Source organism: Euprymna scolopes, chromosome 3 (genome assembly GCF_053919585.1).
Source record: "Euprymna scolopes isolate OS-2025 chromosome 3, ASM5391958v1, whole genome shotgun sequence".
NCBI classification, from domain to species: Eukaryota; Metazoa; Mollusca; class Cephalopoda; order Sepiida; family Sepiolidae; genus Euprymna; species Euprymna scolopes.
In genome coordinates this window covers 150,867,237-150,888,624 of record NC_136484.1, presented here as the reverse complement: position 1 = coordinate 150,888,624, position 21,388 = coordinate 150,867,237, and the positions used below count along the sequence as shown (strand labels likewise).

At 31.3% G+C, this 21,388-nt stretch overlaps 1 protein-coding gene across 6 annotated transcripts in view; it reads right to left on the bottom strand.

Annotated features, from left to right (window-relative positions):
- Positions 1 to 21,388, bottom strand: part of LOC145259827 (putative protein phosphatase 2C T23F11.1) — a 338,384-nt gene that overhangs the window by 168,246 nt on the left and 148,750 nt on the right. The window contains exon 1 of one of the 6 annotated variants that reach the window (XM_080117690.1): positions 20,819 to 20,976. The exons of the other annotated variants lie outside the window; for them this stretch is intronic. The gene's annotated coding sequence lies outside the window, so the exon portion shown is untranslated. Of the gene's footprint in view, positions 1 to 20,818; positions 20,977 to 21,388 lie in introns of those variants that run through there. 6 annotated transcript variants of the gene reach the window in all.

Genomic DNA, 21,388 nt, shown 5'->3' with positions numbered 1-21,388 from the left:
AAATAGATTACGAGAGAGAATTAGAAAATGGAATGTAAAACAAACCATTGTTTAGCTTAGAGATAAAATAGTTTCAAGAAAAGAATGTGTGTTGACAAGTCTGTTATGAAAATTCAATTGAAAGAATGCAACTACAAAATAATTTAATAAACATGTTTTTAACATATTGGAAAAATAGGTTACTGGAAATATAGGTTAAAATTCCTTTTGTAAACAAAGGAAAAAGTTTTGGACACGCATGTCCAGAACACGTGAAAGAAGACATGTTTTAACATGTGTATGACGTCATGGAAAAGGGGAAGTTCAAGATATAGTTAGAAAACTTTAGAGTTAAGCAGAAACTCAGAGAGAGTCTGAGGACGAGAGACAACAGTCCAGACATGGACATTCGAACGTCTAGAAGCGAGACGGTCACTTTTGAAACTTAGAATGTGAAGCTTTGAATTTTTGACTCAGAAAACCACGGCCGGCCATGAGAAGAAATAAACCCATCATGTGTTTTTATAAACGTCGTCTTTGTGTTGTTATTCTACCAAAAGGTAAAGTGAAAATTGTATTATATGTCTATATATCTGTTATAAAATGTCTTGACATACACATCTCATATCTACAATGTGAACTCTACATCTCATAGCAACACTTCTAAGTAATGAACATTTTAATATATATGAATCTTCATAACAGAAACAACAACATTCTTCATAAACCGAATACGGAACGTCACATCTAATCTCTCTTATAACATCCCTCTTAATAAAATTCTCTCTCTCTCTCTAAGACTCTCTTTTAATGAAACCCCTATATAACAGATGCAATACCGCTTGTCTTTTAATTACCCAACCAGTGCAACTTGAAAAATTTTGCATTGCAGAGTACAATAGTAATACAAAGGACTGCATTAACACCTAAGAAACTGTCGTATAACAACAAGCTTCAAAGACACACAAAGAGGAATCTGATCAAACACATTTAAGGACTAAACATTGTTCAACATTAGACTCCTATGATCATTATTTATGTTAGCTTTCTTCAAACCATAAGTATGGTTGCTTTTGTTTCACAATCTTGAATTTGATTACTAATATAACGAAATTGAATTTGATGTCCATCAAAACAAATAAATAAATAACAATTATACTTAAATGAAATTCATTATTCCAGTTATCCTATAACAATTGTATAAGTTTTAAAATAAGCAAGCACTTTTAATATAGTATGAAAGATGTTTTGAAAATGAAATAAGTGTGTAATATATTGAATTTACGGTATGCTGGTCTTAAGTAATGGTTATTTTCTATTTAGTTGTACTTTTAATCATCCAAACATGTACTATCTGGTAAGGGTCAACAGTCAGATCACTCAAAAATGTGAAATGAAAGAAAAAGTAGACAACTGGATCAAGAATACTATCATCAGGAAAGGGAGAAGAGATTATCAAATCATAGATGAGATAGCAGTTAAAAGTTAGATAACAAATAAGTGTTCTTAAACCCAACTAAGCATCTTGTTATCCCGCTTTTATTTTTTTAATTAAATTTTTTTTTTTTTTGCTGTATGTAAGACCCAAAATAGAAAAATTGTACAGTGACAAATAATTGATGAAACTAACTCCATGAAGAAATGGTTTTGATTTCAGCTTCTACAAAAATTCAGCCACACCATCATACTGGACAGTTTGAACGACTGGCTATCATGATCAAGGCAAAGGAATAATGTGATCAATCAGAAACAGACCCATTCAATTTATATGTATCTGTGTTATCCTTAGAAAATATCCAGTTTTTTCCAGCATATTGGAAAAAACAAAGAGAAAAAAGAAAATTTAGACACAGTATCAATTTTTAAATTGAAGCATAAGTGATTAAAATTTACAATTCTAAAAACTACTAAATTTAAATATTTTAAAACTTAAATCTAACAAACTTATTCACTTGAAAACTAATTTTAAAATATGCTCGACTTTCAAGCATGCAAAGATTTTGAATTATTTGAACCTATGTAGAGAGAAAATGAAAGGAAAAATCTAGATTGATCTGCTAATTGACTGAAATTTTTTCTTCTGATTAAAGCAAGTATAAGTTATCAGCATTTATTTTTATATTTTCTTTCAAAATGGAGCAACTATCACACTTAAATTTTTAATTCAAAAGCTTTCACATAATCATGTTACCTTTAAGAATAGATTCTGATCTCAGGATCAAACTAAACAAAACTGAGAAAATATACAAAACATTAATATGCACAATATTGGTGTAAAAATGCAAGACTTGATCTCTGCATAAAGATCTTTGTAAAATTTTTTGGTGTGTACTGCATATGCTGCACATGACACATCATACACATTCGCCTCTCTAATCTCTCAAATCCCAAACATCATCATCCATGCAAGATGCAACACTACTGGCATCACAGACTCATTTGCAAAGTAAACTTAACTAGTTTGGTCTAATTCTTTGTTGCCCTGAAGAGAAATTCATCTGCAAGTTTTTAGCACCAATCACATCTGCTAGCTGAAGGAAATGCAAAAGTGGCTAATTGAAAACTTAAAACAGTAAAGATATGCATAGTATTGGTAACTGGTTTCTGCATGTTTTTTTTTTTTTTTTCATATTTGTTGTTAGAACCGGAATTAACTGATATATAAAAGGACTCAACAGCCAATCAGCATGGATAGACTGTCTTGACGCAGGAAACAGTGAACTCATTTGCAGTTAGTTCAACCCATCCCAGGTGAATGGCGTTAGTTATAACAGAATTTTACTTTTAAAACCTTTCTCTTTATTTCAAGCCATAACAAATGGAATATTTTCAAAATAATAGAATACAGACACTACAGTGTTTGTGTTGTCATTATTCAATAAGTCACAAAATTTCTCAAGGTCAACATTGAGGAAAGCAGACAGAATTGCAGTGTCCGCATCGAAAAACTTTAACATTAAAAATATCCACTCAAAAACTAGGAGATACTTTAAGCATCCAAACCAGTAGGAGTAAAAACAATTTCTTGGAGAAAAGAAAAAGATTAAATTTCTACAACAGACATAGATTTAGAATCACCAACATTAAATTAACTTTCTATTTCAAGAAAGAAAAAAGCAGACAAGAAGGAGGGAGAGGTTTCAAACTGTTAAAAAATGAATAAATAGAACTGGTCTGTTTACTGTCCTAGCAAAAAATAGGCTACAGCGAGGAGAAAAAAATGGGGAAAAAAGAAAACAGCAAAAAACACATTATGCCACATGTCTATCGATATTCCTTGTAGACATTATGTACATAAATGAAAATATGTTTTCATTTTTTCAAGTATGGTAATTAATTTGATAAGATTTTTTTTGAATTTTGCTGTTACATAATAGACCATAAAATATGTTAGGTATCTCAAGTTAGTCAAAGAATGCACAATTTATTTATTTTTTAGATGTGGTTGACTGTATATTCTAATAGTTCGTACATAGAAATCAATCATTTTAATTTTGTTATGTAACCTAAAACTATATCCGATGGTGAGGCCCCACCTTGCGAGCCTTGGGGAGTATGGAGCCACCTTTTAATTGCCATTGCTCCCAGGTCCAGTTTGACCCGGAGTGGTAGTACCTGTTAGGGTCCCAACTATGGGTTAAATAGAATCAGACTTAAAAAAACAAATATACTCCCTTAAAAATCGTTCCTCAAAATAACTAGATTCGGCATTAAATAACCTGCAAAAAGGTTGATATGCCGTAAAAACAAAAACCAACCAACCAAAAATGCATGTAGTTTTTTTTCTTTGGTAAATTGCAACAGATCTGGAGAGTTAAAGTATTGTTACCTATTTATTAGGATGTCTTTAAAATGGCATTGTTAGACTCTTTATGCGCAACATTTCTGAAAGTCTCAGCAGTGTCTAATTTCTTTTCTTTCTGCAATATTTTATATGCATGTGGAGGAAAGAACTGGACAGTAACATCTTTAGTAACAGATATATTTTAAAAATCAGTTATTTTAACCTAATTTTTATCGTTAAAAAAATTATTTAAAACTTTCTTCACTTTGAATATTTAGCCCTGCTTAATATTTTGTCTTTAGAAATAACGTTTATGACATTAAAATAAAAAAATCTATATTTTATCTGATTATATCAGGTTTCAGATAAACACTTTCATTCATTTAAAATAAAAATTTAATTATTTATTTCTTAAATTTACTTGTGTATAATAAAATTAAATATATTAATTCACTTTTGAGAGACTAATTCTATTGTTTATTTCATACATTGATACAAGTGGCTTTGCTTTGTCATGACATACAGCTTCCAAGTCAACTCTCACTAAGTAAATAAATACACTTATTAAATTCCAATACATTTTTATATATATTTCTAATATAATTCTAAAATTTTCGATTTTATTTTTTTCTGTATTCCTATACACTTTCGTTTTCATGCAATTACACAGTCTATCATTTTGATTTACTAGCATGGGTGCCCAGCGTTGCCTGGGTTTTTGGAGGTGTGCGTTGAGCATGAGCAAAAAGAAAAAAAAAAAAAAAAAAAGTGGTAGTAGGAAGGCAGGGTTGAACCCGTATAGTGAAGGAGGAAAAGAATGGGGAAAAAACGTGACGTCTTTGCTGTAACGACCCCCGCCAAACTGGAAGTGACATAGATTTAAATTAAGGCTAGACAATTGCAAAGAGGGGATGACTTTCGAAAATATCGGTGAAAAGACGACCCCTTCCTAAAGAAAAGTGCCCAGTTGAGGGTGAAGAAATTAATTTTTATAGCTAATTTTTCTTTATTTGTCGTCTGAAGAGTCGAGCTTCAAAATCTTGTGATCTTGTGAAAATCTGTCGCCTCTGTCAAAAGTTTTAGGCAGACATGCAAACATACATACATACATATTGGTAACTAAAAAGTTTCGATCCAAACCGATTAAAAAGCTTGCCCTATCTCTGAATACCCTTTATGTAAAATTTCAAATCTTTAGACCAGAAATTGTCTGAGTAATTTGGTAGAGACCGCAGAGGTCAATTTTTTTTTTAACTTTGACCCCTATTATGGGCCCTTAACATTTGTTTTGGGTTCAAATCAAGTTATTAAGTTAGATCCATGTCCAAGGAACCTATATCTAAAATTTCAATTGTTTATACCCAAAATTAGTGGAGGAGTTTGATAGAAAAACACAGTCTTCAAATACTTACAGGGGTTCAAAAGGTGGAAGCAAGAATTTCATGGTCCTTTAATTTTCCCAGACATCATCGGAATACGGGTTGATTATAATTGGCTAACAAAACACCAGCATTTGAATGAACTATGCAAAAAACAGTCTCCATTGCAATAAAATAAATTTTAAAAAAATTAGTAATGGAACCACTTATGGGAACAAAATGTTTTCGCAAATGAATTGGAGGGGATATAACATGATGGAAATGGTTAACTTTATAGAGGTGGAGGGGGGGCTTGCTACTGTCTTTTCACTTTGGTTTATTCTTCCAATACATTCTTTGTTACCACTTATGCATCTGCAAGATTTTGATGAAGTAAGAATTCAAAGTTACAGTCTGATATTTCAGAACTTTCTGTCTCAATTTTTCAAATATAAACTTCCGATTAAGATTAATTGTTCCATCAGGGTTTGTACAGATTTTCAATGTTCATTTTCAAGGCCTTTTCAAGGCTTGTTCAAATTTTTCAAGGCCTTCTCCAGACAAAATTCAATAATATAATAAGCCAAAAAACTTAGGAAAAGTAGTTTTTATTTCTTTCTTTATTTCATGAAGTAGTTTTAAAGGTAACACAATTACTTACACGAAGTTCTCTAATGCACAACAAAACTCATTAAAATATTTACAGCAAGCCCATCACTACACATTCATTCATTCATTCTGAATCATTTTTAGTTCTTGTTTAGTTCGAAGCCTTTCTTTGAGTTTAGTCCTTATTTATTTTCAAAGGCCGATTTTCTGAAAGCATTTGACTGTCAACAGATTCGAATTCCCGGAATTTTCTCCCCTCAGAGCAAGGGCATCTGCTGATGAAGTCAATGACAATGTCATTTTCTACTCTCACTTTCTTCTTATTTAGTTTTTCTATCTGTTCATGGTCTGCTTTTTTTCTGGAGATTTTGTCTATCTTTTTGTCTCTCTGCTTTTTGTTTTCCAGGTACATGTCATGCCTCTGTCGTGGAGCATGAAACAATCAAGGGATTGGTTATTGAGATTTGACCCCCCCCCCTCCTGCTGCTTTAACCTGGTCACAGATGATCCTCTGTGTCACTACAATCTCATCCTTCACATTCTCCATCTCTATTTTCTTGTTCACGGAAATCCTCTCTATACTGGCCTGGCCACGAGAGCACCAGAACAGTTTTCACAACTTGAAACGGCTAGCTGTAACAAATATCAGTCATGTAGGTTGCAAACAGTTGGTCTAGCCCGTCATCTTCACTCCTGTAGTTGATATCAACAAACTTTTCAGATCCAATGACAGGTATCTGCTCAAGAAAAGTATTATATTCTTTCAGGACACTATCACACTCATCTTCCTTTACCTTCCTGTTATGCATAAGAATGTTTAATGCACTTTTAAATTGCCTTTTAAACCATACCTGCTTGGTGGCCATTAGTCTTGGGTTTAAAGAAGACAGCTGTCTGACAAGGGAATAGGACAGTGGGCATTTATTTCCGGCATAAGTTACATTCTTTTACTGTTATTATACGGAAAACAATGGGACGCAACTCTTGTATTCACGATATTATACAATTTCAATTTTCGATTTTATTTTCAATATTTAAAAAATATTTTAATGATATTTCTATTAATACTTATAAATAATTTAATAGTATTTATTTCGATTTCATTTTTCATATATTTTGACAAATTTTTACTGGACATAAAAAATATGCTTTTCAAGGCCTTTAAAGACATTTTCAAGGCATTTTCCATATTTTCAAGGACTCTTCAAGGCAAAACTCAGGGACTTTTCATGTTTGTGTGAACCATGTCCATAATAAAAATACATATTAAATTATTTGCTTCATAAAAACAACATAAATTATACCAAAGCCAACAAAGCCTTGTTGAAATGGATTGTTCCTTGTTGGCTGATATATGTCTCTGGTCTCATGTAATTCTATGAAGTCCACCTTCTCAAGCTTTGCCTTCTCCATTTGAGAAGAGAGCAGTTTATTGTTGATCGCTTGAGATGCTCCTATTGGGGATTACTAACAGGGCTGTCCAAGCATCTTTTTTTGTTGCAGGTGCTTGCTTTTCAAATCCTACTTACCGATACTTTTGTCACATCATTCCATTGTTAGAAGATAAATAACTTCACTATGGTATAGAATAACCTGTGTGTATACGCTATTTTTTGTTTTTCTGCTAGGAATTTATGTTAAATTATTACTTCAAATCTTTCCACCTTTTCAATCTATATAAATAAGACAGTAGATATGTGTGTGAAAATATTTTCTTGAACTACTGGTCACATAACACTGAAATTAACAGGAAACAGTAATCATGTATGCAGAATGGTTTATAACAAGTAAAATCTTTGTTTGGATGAATAATGCCTACAGAAATGTCAGCAAGTTGAAATGCAAACTGTTCATTTCCATTTGCCAACATTTCTATTACTTTTGTGTATGCGCAAATTCATTCATAACTTGAAGTTGTTTGAGTTTAAATCTTTCTTATTTATCTGTCGATATCTCAATCAATAGGAAATGTGGCTGGACCACTAAATGTTTTGGTTTCAATTCTAGCTGATGGTACCCAAATCATTTTTTTTTTTAAACATTTGCAATCAGTAGAATATATTAGGTACAATATAATATTCAATAGAGAATTGGCTCTGTAATAAATACGAAGTCTTCATGAATTAAAATATATTTAAACATTTTATCACCAGGCATAGTTGTGCACCCTCACCCCACCCACTAGTAAAGAAATATCTGCAAATTAAAAATTGGTAAAAAACAAAATTTAAGTAAAATTCTTCATCACCAAACATTCTATCAACACTACTTTTAAAACCATTTTCTTTTATTATACAAAAAGAAAGCAATAATATCCGTAAATACAATGTTTATATTGATCTGTCATTTATTATGCCATCAATGTTTCATAATGCTGCCTAAAGATAAGAAAGCAGAATTAATGCATACATAAATCGTTGTATGCTTCAATATGCGTTGCATGGCAACAGCATAATTCAGAGACATCAGTATTTGCTAGAAGAAATGAAGTAACACCAACATCGTTTGAATAATTTATTCCTTCAGGGTTTTCCTACTCAAGACTGCTACATCCATTTCACGCTGAATAAATATGAATATTTAACATTGTATGAACAATACATATTTATACGAAAAATAAAGCTTGTAATGATCATCAGTGTTACACTTTTTAATTTTAAATAGCGATTCATTTAAAACGTTATTTTACACTTAAAAAAATAAATAAGCTATTCTTTGCAGGTATATGTTGGACAACTATGGTGCAACGACACTTACAATTTGCAACATCAGTCTGGTACTTCCATTCTTAGAACTTTGACTGCCTGGAAACCCGGTCGGAGATATGCAACCAAGTGAATAACCTCTATCAAACACCTGCAATATTTTAAATACATTGCTTTCCTGGATTTGCATTCATTAAAGTTCTGATGGATAATATCCATGTAATGGTTATGTTTGTGATTAAATGCCTTAAAATTTTGTACAAATCTGATTTTGTGCAGTCTGTAGTGTCCAGTGACGAATAAAAAGAATAAAAGAAAAATGGCTGCTGCTTTCCTTTACATGCTTGCAATCTTGTCACCTGATATGCTAATGAGATGCTTCTGGTTTTAAATAAAAAGACCAATTTTTCAGAGATTGGTGCTAATTTTGGCCTTGGACATTAAAATAGCAAGCTTTGACAGCAGTGTATAGAGTTTGGGAGAATCGAGTTTTGACAGTGTTGAAAATTGTTAATTGGCAGTGCAGCATAAAAATTCATTTTGGTCTGTGTAGAATAGTTAGCACTTGATTATTTATCCACAATGTTAATTTATTTAATCTTATAAAACATAGATCCAGTTTAGAATATATCCTTTAGACTTAAAGGAGATTCAAACTTGGATAATGACACTGTAAAACTACTGCCTTAGTAATGTGCCATGTGTTTATTCCTTTGTTATCAACCAATCACGTTTCTATTTGAGTACAAACACAGAAGCTCCAAAGACACCATAACTTAAATAGTATATAGAAGAATACATATGTAAACGTGATTCCTCAAAGATTCCATAATAAAATCAAAAGTCATATACCAGCGAATATCTACGTAGTCTCGCAGACTAGAGATTTATAAAAAAAAAATTAAAAAAAAAAAACTTCAGGCAGAAAACCTAAGTGCTAGTGGTTAGCACTAACAATCCAGAACGTGCACAGGCATTTGGAAGAAATCGTTTTAAAATTAAGATTATGCAATATTTTTTTCACTTTAATGTTAATGTTTTAGAGGTATCATCATTGAAAGCTAGAAACCTGTAAACAATGTTCACATTGAATTTATTCAACCCACATGCTATTTTCCACAACTTGAACTCTTTATCATTTTAGCATTTCAGTTTTTCCAAAATTATTCCAACATTTTTTTTAAAAAGTTTTCAGGTGAAAATAGCTTATCAGAAATAGATTTTCTTTTAAATTTAAGAACTTCAACAGTAAATCCATATATAAAGCCAATACAGAGTGTTATTTAATCAATTACATGCTGAAAACAAGAACATTTCTATCATCAAGTCTGAAGAAAATAAGATTCTTATTTTACAAACAATCCAAAGTATAGAATACCAAGTCAAATTACAATCGCTAAAGCTAATACAAATAAATTTACTACAAATATAAACTGTGAAACAAAAAACTAAATAATAAAATTAGGGAAAAAAAATAAAAGCTGTAAGGAGATACCAAGTTTTTGTTTCGTTTTGAAGTCAAACTTTCCTTAAACATCTGCAATCGTATTGTCAAATAATCTTTATAAAACCAAAACAGATTTTGGTGGGCATTTCTTTTGAGAGAAATTATGACAGAGAATGTGTATTTTATAGTGGCCATCTTGTTAGATTGGTGCAAAAACAATATCGTTTTCCCACATATGTTACGTTTATATATGATTTCTGAATTAATTCATTGATATATATATAGCCATGTTATATATCATTTTGAAGCATGTTTTTCGCTCTATCGTGTTATTCATTATCGTTCTCAATCTCTTCATTCACTTTTTTGCAGGATTTTCGACAGCATGGATACAATTCAAATCCACATGATTTTCTTGTTCCACTTCAAGCTAGGCTGAAAAGCTGCCAAGACACTCGTGATATCAATGATTTGTTTGAGCCAGAAACAACTAATGAACGTGTGGCACAACGGTGGTTCAAGAAATTTTGCAATGGTGACAAGAGCCTCGAAGATGAAGACGGTCACGGTCAGTCAACTGTGGTTGATAAATATTTGAAAGCCTTAATTGAAGCTGATTCTCGCAAAACCACAGAAGTTGCTGTTGAACGCAGGGTCGACTACTCACCAGTCATTCACCATTTAAAGCAAATAGAGAAGTTGAATAAATGGGTGCCACATGAATTGAACGATAATCAACAAAAATTGTTATTTTGAAGCATCTTCTATGCTCCTTCTGTGCAACAAAAACGACCCATTTCTCAAGCAGACTGTGATGTGTGATAAGTGGATCCTCTATGACAACTGGCGATGTTTAGCATAGTGGTTGGATGCCAGAGAAGCTCCACAACATTTCCTGAAGCCGAAATTGCACCAAAAAAGGTTATGGTGACTGTTTGGTGGTCTGTGGCCGCTCTCATCTATCACAGCTTCTTGAATCTGGGCGAAATGATTACAGCGAAGAACTGTCAACAAATTGATGAAATGCACCAGAAGCTCCAACGTATGTGTCCAAGATTGGTCAATATGAAGGGACCAATTCTCCTCCATGATAACGCTCATCCGCATGTTGCTCAACTGACCCTGCAGAAGCTAAACAAATTGGGCTACGAGACTGCCTCATCCATCATACTCACCGGATTTCTCACCTACCGATTATCACTTTTTCAAGCATCTCGAAAACTTCCTGCGCAAAAAATACTTCAAAAGCCGAGATGATGCCGAATCGTTTTTCAATGACTTCATTGCTTCCAGAACTCCGGATTTCTATGCTAATTGGATAAATAAACTTGTTTCTTGGTAAAAATATGTCGATTCTAATGATTTTTTATTTCAATTAATAGAGTTTATTATGAAAGGAGTTACGATCTTTTGAAGTTGAACATCAAAAAACGACATTTTTGCACCAACCTAATAACATGTAACGGATTTTACTGGGTCACATGGTTGATTTGGATCTATGCTTCCCTCCATCTTTCTCTCAAGGAGAGTAGAAATAGAAAGTAAAGAGAAACTAACAACTACTATTACTAAAACTAGTACTATTTCAGTTGGAATTTGAATTAGCCTTTACCATTCCAGTTTAAATGTCAGTTTTCAATTAGACTTTACAATTCCATTTTCAGAGTTTCTTAGCCAACTATATAAACTTTACATCATTTCAAAGAGTGTCCTTTCCTACAAGAAATTTAGGAAATAATTCAAACTTCTTACAAGCATTTCTATGTTTACACATATAGGATTCACATCGACGTATGCGAAAACACACAAGCCACACCCAAAAGTTAAATCGGTAGGGAGGGGGGCTAATTTTTCATATAAAATTAGCCCCTAGAGAAATATTTTATAAAAAAGCAAAAATAGTAATCATGTGACCTTGCTCTATACAACGTACACAAGTTTTTGACACCATAAAATAAAACAAAAATAAAAAAATTAATAATCACCAATTTTGAGCAGATTCCTAATTATTTAAGGCCAAACTTTTCGTCAAGTAAAACACAAGAGTCAAGAATCCAGGGAAGCGTTAGAATATATTCCTATTTCCCCTAATTTCTATGGGCTTGAGGAAAACTAAATTAATTTTTCAAGTCATACGCACTTTGACATTAATGCAATGCCTTAAATCTTTCACACGGTCGTATGCACTTTTATATCAATTGAATACAAATATATGAACATTTTTTTAATACTTGTAACAATTCTCACAGAACTTTCTACAATATGTGAACATTTTAAACAGATATTTACTAACAAACTTTTAACCAATTGTAATCTATACTCCTATAAATTTGAGTTTTTTGTGTATTGATATTCATATTAAAACCCCTTTTTCTACTGATTTAAAACGAAAATTTTAATTCCCTATTAGTTTTTTTGTTTTTTTGTTTTTTTTTTGGGGGGGGGGGTTCTTATGGGATGATCATCTTTAGTTTACTATTATGTGTAATTATATTCATGCAGATATGATTTATACTTGGGTAATATTCATGTAAAAAAAAGTTATAGTCAACAAAAACTTCTTTCTATATATATTTATAGATGTATATATATATTTGTTTAAAAAATTTTACCTACCAAACTCCTGTCTGTTTTTGGCCTACAGACAGGAAACTTAATATATAGGATATTCGAACCCATGCAAAACTTTATATTCAGGTTCTAGCCAGGAAAAATCGGGGCAAAAGTGTAAAAAAAATTTTTAAATGGAATTTGCCAGGTGAAGGTCAAACGACGGCATTATGAATATGCATGTTTAGTGTAGTAATTATTGGTCCATGTTTTAATTTTTAGCCTTAGCAAACGTCTTCATAGCTCAGGCATTAACGTCAAAGGAAAAAAATAAATTGTAAGCTAAATGTTTTGGTTTCGATTTTCAATGGTGATACACGAGTCTTTTTTGTTGTTTTTTTTACTACTTTTTAAATCATTATTATATATTGGCTCCAATAACTATATATCTATAAAAGTGAAAATGTCTGTGTGTGTGTGCGCGTTTGTGTACATTTCCCTACCAAATAACTGTCAATTTTCGGTATAGAGACTCGAGATTTGACATAAGGAGTATTGAGATTTGAGAAAATCTTTTTAATCAGTTTTTGACCAGAAATTTGGCTGTCAAAGGGTCAAAAAGTTCAACGATTTGACCTTTGAGAACTCTACCAAACTCCTCAGCCAATATTGGGTCTAAACACTTGAAATTTTAAATGTAGGTTACTTGAACATGGATCAAACTTCTTAATTTGATTTGAGCTCTAAAAGCAAATATAAAGGGGTAAAAATTGGGATCAAAGTTAAAAATATCAAATTAGTCAGCCAATTTCTGGTCTAAACATTTGAAATTTTAGATAAAGGGTATTCAGAGATAGGACAAGTTTTTTAATAGGTTTGGATAAAAAATTTGAGCTTCCAAGAGGTCAAAGTTCAAAAGACTTGACCTTTGTGGTGTCTAGCAAACTACTCAGTCAATTTTGGGTCTAAACATTTGAAATTTATACATAACGGGTTTTCAGACATGAGGCAAGTATTTTAATCAGATTTGGGGGTGAAAATTTGACTGCTAAAAGGTCAAAGTTGAAATAGTTGACGTTTGTAGATTCAACCAAATTCCTCTGCCAATTTTGGATCAAAATACTTGAAATTTTAGATGTAGCTTACTTGGATATGGGTAAAACTTTGTATTTTGATTTGAAACCAAAATAATAAATGTTAAGGGGTCAAAATCGGGGTCAAAGTTTTTAAAAATTTTACCTCTGCGGTCTCTACGAAAATACTCAGACAAATTTTGGTCTAAACATTTGAAATCTTACATAAGTGTATTCACATGTAGGGAAAGTTATGAACCGTACATAGGACCCGAGCAAAGCCAGCTGAACTGCTAGTAATCTATAATGTAAAAGCGAAAATGTGTGTTAGTGTGTGCTTTTTTGTGTATGTAAGGCAAAGGCTTTTGGAGGGGGGGGCACTCGGGGAAGGGGGTCACTGTTTCTTAGAACTTTTTATTTAATTCCTAGATTATAATATCTCCGCTTTATGAAAGGAGGTCACATCCATCCTTTATTTGTGCTACTTTTACATGCTATTTTTGCAGTATTTCCTGGTCTCTGCATTTGTTAAGCTTTTCCATATAAAGAAGCAGAACATAATTCGGAGCAAACAACTCTCCCCAGCACCCGTGCCAGGGATGTCCAGAAAGCAATGAGCTTTGATCAATGCTGGGAAAACCCGTTATATCAGACAATTGCAATTCATTTGGACACTCCTTTTTATTAGGAGCTGGTTTTCCTCAACATCTTGGGGAAACTGGCTTGCAGCCAAAGTTAAGTGCATGATTTCACTCCCCTATGGCATGATGTTTGACCTCATTAAATTTATGCACCTGTCACTTAACTTTTTAATCGTTTAATTTCAACCATTCTCACAACTCTGCCCTCTTTAGCGTCAGATGGGAAGATGTCAGGCTTTCTTTTTTGCCTTCGCCTCAAGGCTTCAGGTTCCCCAACTTTTTTTTTTTACACCGACAAACAGCCAGGCAACGCCAGGCATCCCCCGCTAGTATAACAATAAATACAAAATTTGCATTAATAAAATTATTATATTTAAGTGTATTTTTACTGGGCGGCCTGCTAGTATTGTAGATAATATAAATGTGTTTGTGTGTGTTAGTTAAACATGTTTATCTCTTTTATTCAATATTCATGTTTTTCAACGTTAACATTTTATTACAATTTATCAGGATGGATCTAAAAACAATTACTAACACACAAAAGTCAACACGTTAGCTTAGCTATAGTTCACACTGGTACACACAGAACAAAAATAATCAAGATAAACTATTGAAGATAAATTTATCAACTATAGAAAAGGGAGATGTAATTATGTTAGACCAGAAAAAAAGCAAACATTTTGCCAAAAGGAAACAATAAGTGGAGAAAAAGGAACAAAAAGAAAACTGAAGTGTTTTTCAGATTGTTGCTTAGACAAGCACCAACTTGTCTAAAATTCCTTTGAAATAGGACAGCCTTCTTTTTAGTTTCCATTCAAAATGTACAAATAAAATAGTCAAATGACACAATTTATTTTTTTGTAATTCTACTTTACCATAAACACATCTTCCGAGAGAGAAAGATTAAACAAGTGGAAAATAATATATAAAAGTTTAATGAACATGATCATCGATCATTGTGATGCAGTCTTAAATAACTAACCTAGTTCTTTACCAAAATATATAACATTTAGTTCAATCTCGATGACAAACAATGATGCACCAACATCGCCTATCAGAAACCAAAATACAGTAGAATCCTGGGATACGGTGGCCCAAGGATACGGTTTTTTCAGGTTACTATGTGGAATACGATGTTTTTCTGGCCCCTGGTTATGGTATTTGCCCCACATTACAGTGTTATTTGATTATATACATGTGTATTATATAATGTATTGTATTTTGTTACTAATTTTTAATATGTACTGTATAAAATTTTGCTTAGGTCTCGCTGTACGGTGATTTCACCTTACAATCCCAACCCCCGGAATGGATTAATGCCGTATCCTGAGGTTCTATTATACATTAATTTTTATCAACAGCCAGGTATAACCAACACGGTGTACAGATAATACTTTAGCGAGCAACAAAGTTTACACTTCAGTGTCCGAAATGTAAATGCTTAAAACGGTTTCTGCACATACACTAGTCTGAATTAATTGCAAAAAAAAAAAAAAAAAAAAAAAAAAAAAAATCTAATCCAATCAGATGAGTTTCTCTGAATTTATTAAACTTGCCGTTTTAACCCACCCTGAATTCATAAAATGCCAGATTTCTCCTTTACAAAAAGTTTGAGCCAAAGTTCACAACCGAGCTAACATCTGCTTTACGTCAGCTTCCTTTGTTCCTCTGTTAAGCAATTAGGGTTTCTTAATCCACACACATGCACAATCATAAGCATACTTATTGACACTAACACACACATGACTCATTAACTCTTTCACATTATCGTTTGCTCATCAAAAGCATGTGTATAAACTTATTTAAATACTTCTCATATTTCTCACCGAACTTATTACTAGGGCTATGAATAAATATTCTTATTGTTTTGACTCTCGAGTATATATCCGACACAGTTAGACACAATTAATCAACCGAGAACCACATCACTATATAAAAACATAAGATATGAATGAATACAAACGCAAGAGTCAAAACAAGGAAAAGAATATGCTGTTGTCCTAGCCCTACTTATTACAATGAAAACAAACAGTGACTTCATGACAACTTTTAATCAAATGTAATTTTCGGAATTAAGTGGGGAAAATTTTGATTATGATTTTTCACATATGTGAATAATTCATGGCCCTTAAATTATAGGCTCCGACTCCCTCAGTATCTCAGCTAATAAATCCCCTTGTTCTGCAAGGGCTCAAAATTGGAAACACTTAATTTAAACAAAAAAAAAGTCCTTAAAGTTGTTTTTTAATAGGTGTATTTAGGACCCAACCTAGAAATATAAATATCCAAAATAACTAATTAAATTGGTTATTTCATGAACCAATTTTTTATAAATACTAAAAATTGCTGTATTAATAAAACAATCAAACAAAATATTGCCTGTTTTTCTCACCTATATCTAACTTTGATAAATGCACATTAAATTATTCTTTTTGGTCCCTCAACAAAAGGAGGGTGGACCTGTAAATTCACCCTTGTTCGTTCGTCTCTCCGTACTTTTCTCAATAACTACGCCTTGGAATCGTTTGAAATTTTGCACAAACATTAAACTTGATAGGAGTAATAAAAAAAAAAAAAAAAAAAAAAAAAAGTAACAGAATGGATTTTCGGGAAGACTCCAGTCACCCCCCCCTCCCACATACACACACAAAGGTGCCTTTCAGGTTAAAATGGCTAAAATTGACATTTTGTGCTCATTAAAAAAAAAATTGATGCCTTGGATTTTTACAAAATTTTCTGAAAAGTTGTAACTAACTGATTTCTATATAATTTTGTTTGTCTATATTTCGTGATAACTCTTGAGTGTGCCCCAGAAGCTCTTTTAGGGTTAATAAAAACACTCCATTTTTGGGACTATTTTATCATATTTGTCCCAAATTTTCTGTGTATATCTATTTAGCAGTTTTGCATGGTGCTGAACTCAAATTTAATATGTTACGGCCTTGGGAACTTTTGAGGCTATATGGGAGGGGGTGGGGGACAAATGATGGATTTAGTCATTTCTTTTTTTACATGGTGCAGAACTCAAATTTACATATGTTATGGCCTAAAACTGCACCGTTTGTTCTTTTCCACCATGATTTGACGTCCCCTGGGGACTTTTGGGACTAAATGGGGGAAGGGGGACACAAATGCTGAACTTAGTCATTTTTTTTTGCCTTGTTCACTGTGAACTCACAGGAATCATGCATGCTTCACTTGTTATTGTTTACTATTGAATATTTATAGAAATCAATAAAATAACAAAACTAAAATGATTTCTTAATCCTATTTCTAAAATGAAATTGCAAATGCTACATTATTTTTCTGTAAGCATCGTACACAAGATATCTCCACCCAAACAATGCTGGTTAAATATGAAAAGTGTTAAATAAATTAATCTGTCGTTCCATTTCTGGTTAGTCTCTAATGAGAAATTACAAACATTAAATGGAGATGATTTTTATCAATGTTTTTTAAATTGGAATTTTCCGGTATAGAATAAAAATGGAATAATATAATTATTTTTTACTATAATAATTAAATACCTACAGACACTAGTGTTTCATCCTTTCGGGAATCTTCAGTGCAGGGTGTCACGATTAATACCAGTCAAACGATTTGAACCCCACAACACGAGACATCTCTGGCTCGATTACCAGAGACCTAATCCATTCGGCTACCATTAACCGCGTGAAATAACGTTGAATTTAAACATCTTAATTTTAAATGTTCATTTACGTCAGTCAGACAGTGATCTAATCGTTATACGATGATCTATGCATAAGAACTAAATTGACCGACTTTAATTCAACTGAAAGTGCTCAACGATAAGAAACGAATTTCTTAAGGGGCTGTCATAATTATTTTTTACTATAATAATTAAATATATATAACATTTTAACTATCTTTAAACTATATAAGTGTCAGTTTTGTTTGGATTCTAAATAGGAATTTAGAATCCAACATCTATTTTAACAAATGTATCAGCAAATCATTCTGCATTTAGTGCTACCATTAATATCAACTTTATTTTGTACAATAATAAAGTACAAATTGTAAAGGAAGTAGGAAAAAGGTTGAATTCAGAAAACCTCAAACAGACAGCAATGTCCAAGATAATAAAAGATAAAACTAAAGATACAATAGATAAGACAACTGTTCAATTCACAAGACAAAAACAAAGTTGATATCTCAAACCAAATCTTTATTTTCATTTTATCTAAAAAATGTGGCCACATAGCTCTTTGCAAAACAAATGATACCAGATTTATTTTCGTAACACAATTAGCCACATACCAACTTTGTCGGAAATTAGAAAATTTGTCATCTTGTGTGCTATTTGTCCAGAATTTTAGTGTATAACTTTAGAAAGAAAAAAGACCTTCAAACAATTGAAAACTCACTACAAATATTATGTCATGATAAATGAAAATTAATTATAATGGATGCAATAATTAGAAAAAAAGAATCAACCTAAACATTGGGCAAAATGCCATTACCTAAAATATAAATGTAACTTTATTTCAAAAGCTGACACACTGGGTTTTTTTTTTTTTAATTTAATGCGATTCATAGTGCAGTAAAGATATCAAAATGAAGTTTTCTTTTAATAGTAAATCAATTTTGAAAAATCAGATTTGAATCATGTACTAGGTGTATCAGAAAGCGGCCATTAAAAATAAGAACTTTAATAATTCAACTTACTATTTTTCGAAGCTTATAACTACTTGAAAAATGTCATTCAAACCCTAATTTTTTTTTCAATTAAAAAAGCAAAGACCAAATTTTTTTAAAAATAACAGGTTTAATAGGAAATTATGCAATTTGTTTTTTTTAAAGTGGTTTTCTTTAAAAAAGATATAAAGAAAATCAACATATTTTGACTTGCTTCGATAAATATATGTATATATAAATGCCAAAAAATCACTTATCTATAAAAAGTACTATTAAATGGGTAGTTCCATTCTTCATTGTTAAAAATTTATCCATATTTATATTTTAAATTCCATGTATTTTTTTAAAAAAAGGATTTTTTTTAAAGAGAGGGTCATAGAAAATCGCATTTTCGTAACGTGTTTTGTGCCACAAGCTTAAAGGCTGCTCCTGCTACTATGAAATTTATTAAATATGGATTTTTCAAAGGGACATAATTAATGTCTCTTATTGCATGTGTTAACTAAAATTAATATTTTGGGTCCTCTGTAGTTTTAAAAAAAAAACAAAAAAAAACACACACATTCACTTATAAATTTTTCCCCTAAAACAAAAAATCCAGTTCACCAATTTTTTTTTTTTTTTAATTCTCTTAATGAAATGCACGAGTTTTTGATTGATATATTTTAATACTTCTTTATCGACTGAATTTTTTTTTTTTTAATAACTGAAAAAAAAAAAAAAAAAAGAAAACATTGAATGAAATAGAAAAAATTGCCGTCAGCGTCCGGTATTTACTTGACTATATAAGCATAACATGAGCTTTCATTAAAAAAAAAAAAAAAAAAAAATCAACGTGGTTTAAAAAAAAGTTTTACACTTTGGATTTTACAGGTAAATTTCCAAAAAAACTAGTCTTTTTTTTGTTTTAAATTAGAATATTTTCTTTATTGACTTTTTATCTTCAATTTGTGATATATAAAACTTTGGTACATAAATTAATTAATAAAATTTTAATAGACATTTCAAAATGGGGGAAGGTGAATTTAAAAAAAAACGTTTGTTTAAAATATTATATTTGGTTTATTGGAAAGAGCATAAAATTTCACATTGACCCTGAAAATATCGTAAAAATTGAACCAATAGAAAAATTTTGATAGATTTTTAAAGTTTAAAAATTGAAAAATATTTAACTCGTAAAATTCAATTGATTTCATTACATAAAAAAAATGGCTGCATGAAGGCGCGCCGGCATTTTGTAAACACTGTTTTTTAAAAAATAATATTTCTATTAATTTTTAAACAACTTTAATAGTTTATTTTGGAAATATATTCCATACAGAAAATAAACAACCCACTTTAAAAAGAGAAATTACGAGTTTTTTATAATTCCTCCAAATTTCTGATACATCTAACCATGTACAAACAGATGAAAACAATTTGATAATAGAGCAAAAATTTCATTAACTAAAGTTTTAAACTTTGATTATTGTTTGTGTGAAAAAACATTTTAAAACTTTAAATTAAACCCACCATATTGCCGAGTGGCGATTTTTCTTTAAGGTGCGACTATCTGTATATGCATAGACACAATATCGTACATATTCAGTTGATAAGCATCAACATTAAAAAGTGAATCATCCATCACTGAAAATAGTAATCTAACTTTAAGTAATCTGAGGAAAAACTATTCATGCCACAAGAGAAAGAGCTATGCATTTATACAAAGAAAATATTTGCTTACATTCAACTTTTATCAAAATAGTTCATCAAAAAGAAGTTAACGCAAGTTGAAATTAAAATTTCACTATCCTTAACCGTTTTTGCACAATAAACTGACTGGTGAAACTTAGGAGTAAGAAATACTCAAATTCACAATACATTTGGTTCTTAAGCAGATTTTTAATTAAGTTTAGTCATTAAAAGAATAAAAACAATTTCTAATGTTTAGAATTGAGTAAATAAAAAAATCAAGTGAGACAGGGGAAGAAAATGGATAAACAAAACAATAAAAACAATTAAGCAATATATATTTACTTGGACACCAAACGCATCAATCAGAGTAACTGTCACAATGAAGCAAATCCGGATGGAAAAATCCAGTGTAATCCCTACTTTAGTGGGGTAAATGTAGAAGTAAAAGATATCTATTTAATGGAAAATGTACTTTATTTTTTTTAAGTGCTAAAAGTTGCCATTTAGCCTTTATGAAATCATCTAGTATGACATCACAACAGACTTTCATAAATAGTTGTGTTGTAAATTTGTTTGAAAGAAGTGGCAGCCATAGCTTTGAATTTCCAGATATTTAATCTTCTTTTATGTATAACGATGTTTGTGTGCGATCTTTGTGTTCCATACAGAAAGGTCAGAGAATCTATATGAAAACAAAAAGGTGTATTATATAAATATTTCTGGGGAAGACAATGGTTCTGAGTCAATCTTTGTTTTCTTCAATGTGCCCAACATATATGCTCCATAAGGGAGGTTTGGAATGTATAACCTCCTTAAATTTGCAAATATGTATATTTGATTTTAATGGAATTCAAGCAATATGTATAAAAACTAATTCAGAGAGGTGTCCAACAATTCAGAATCTTTACTATA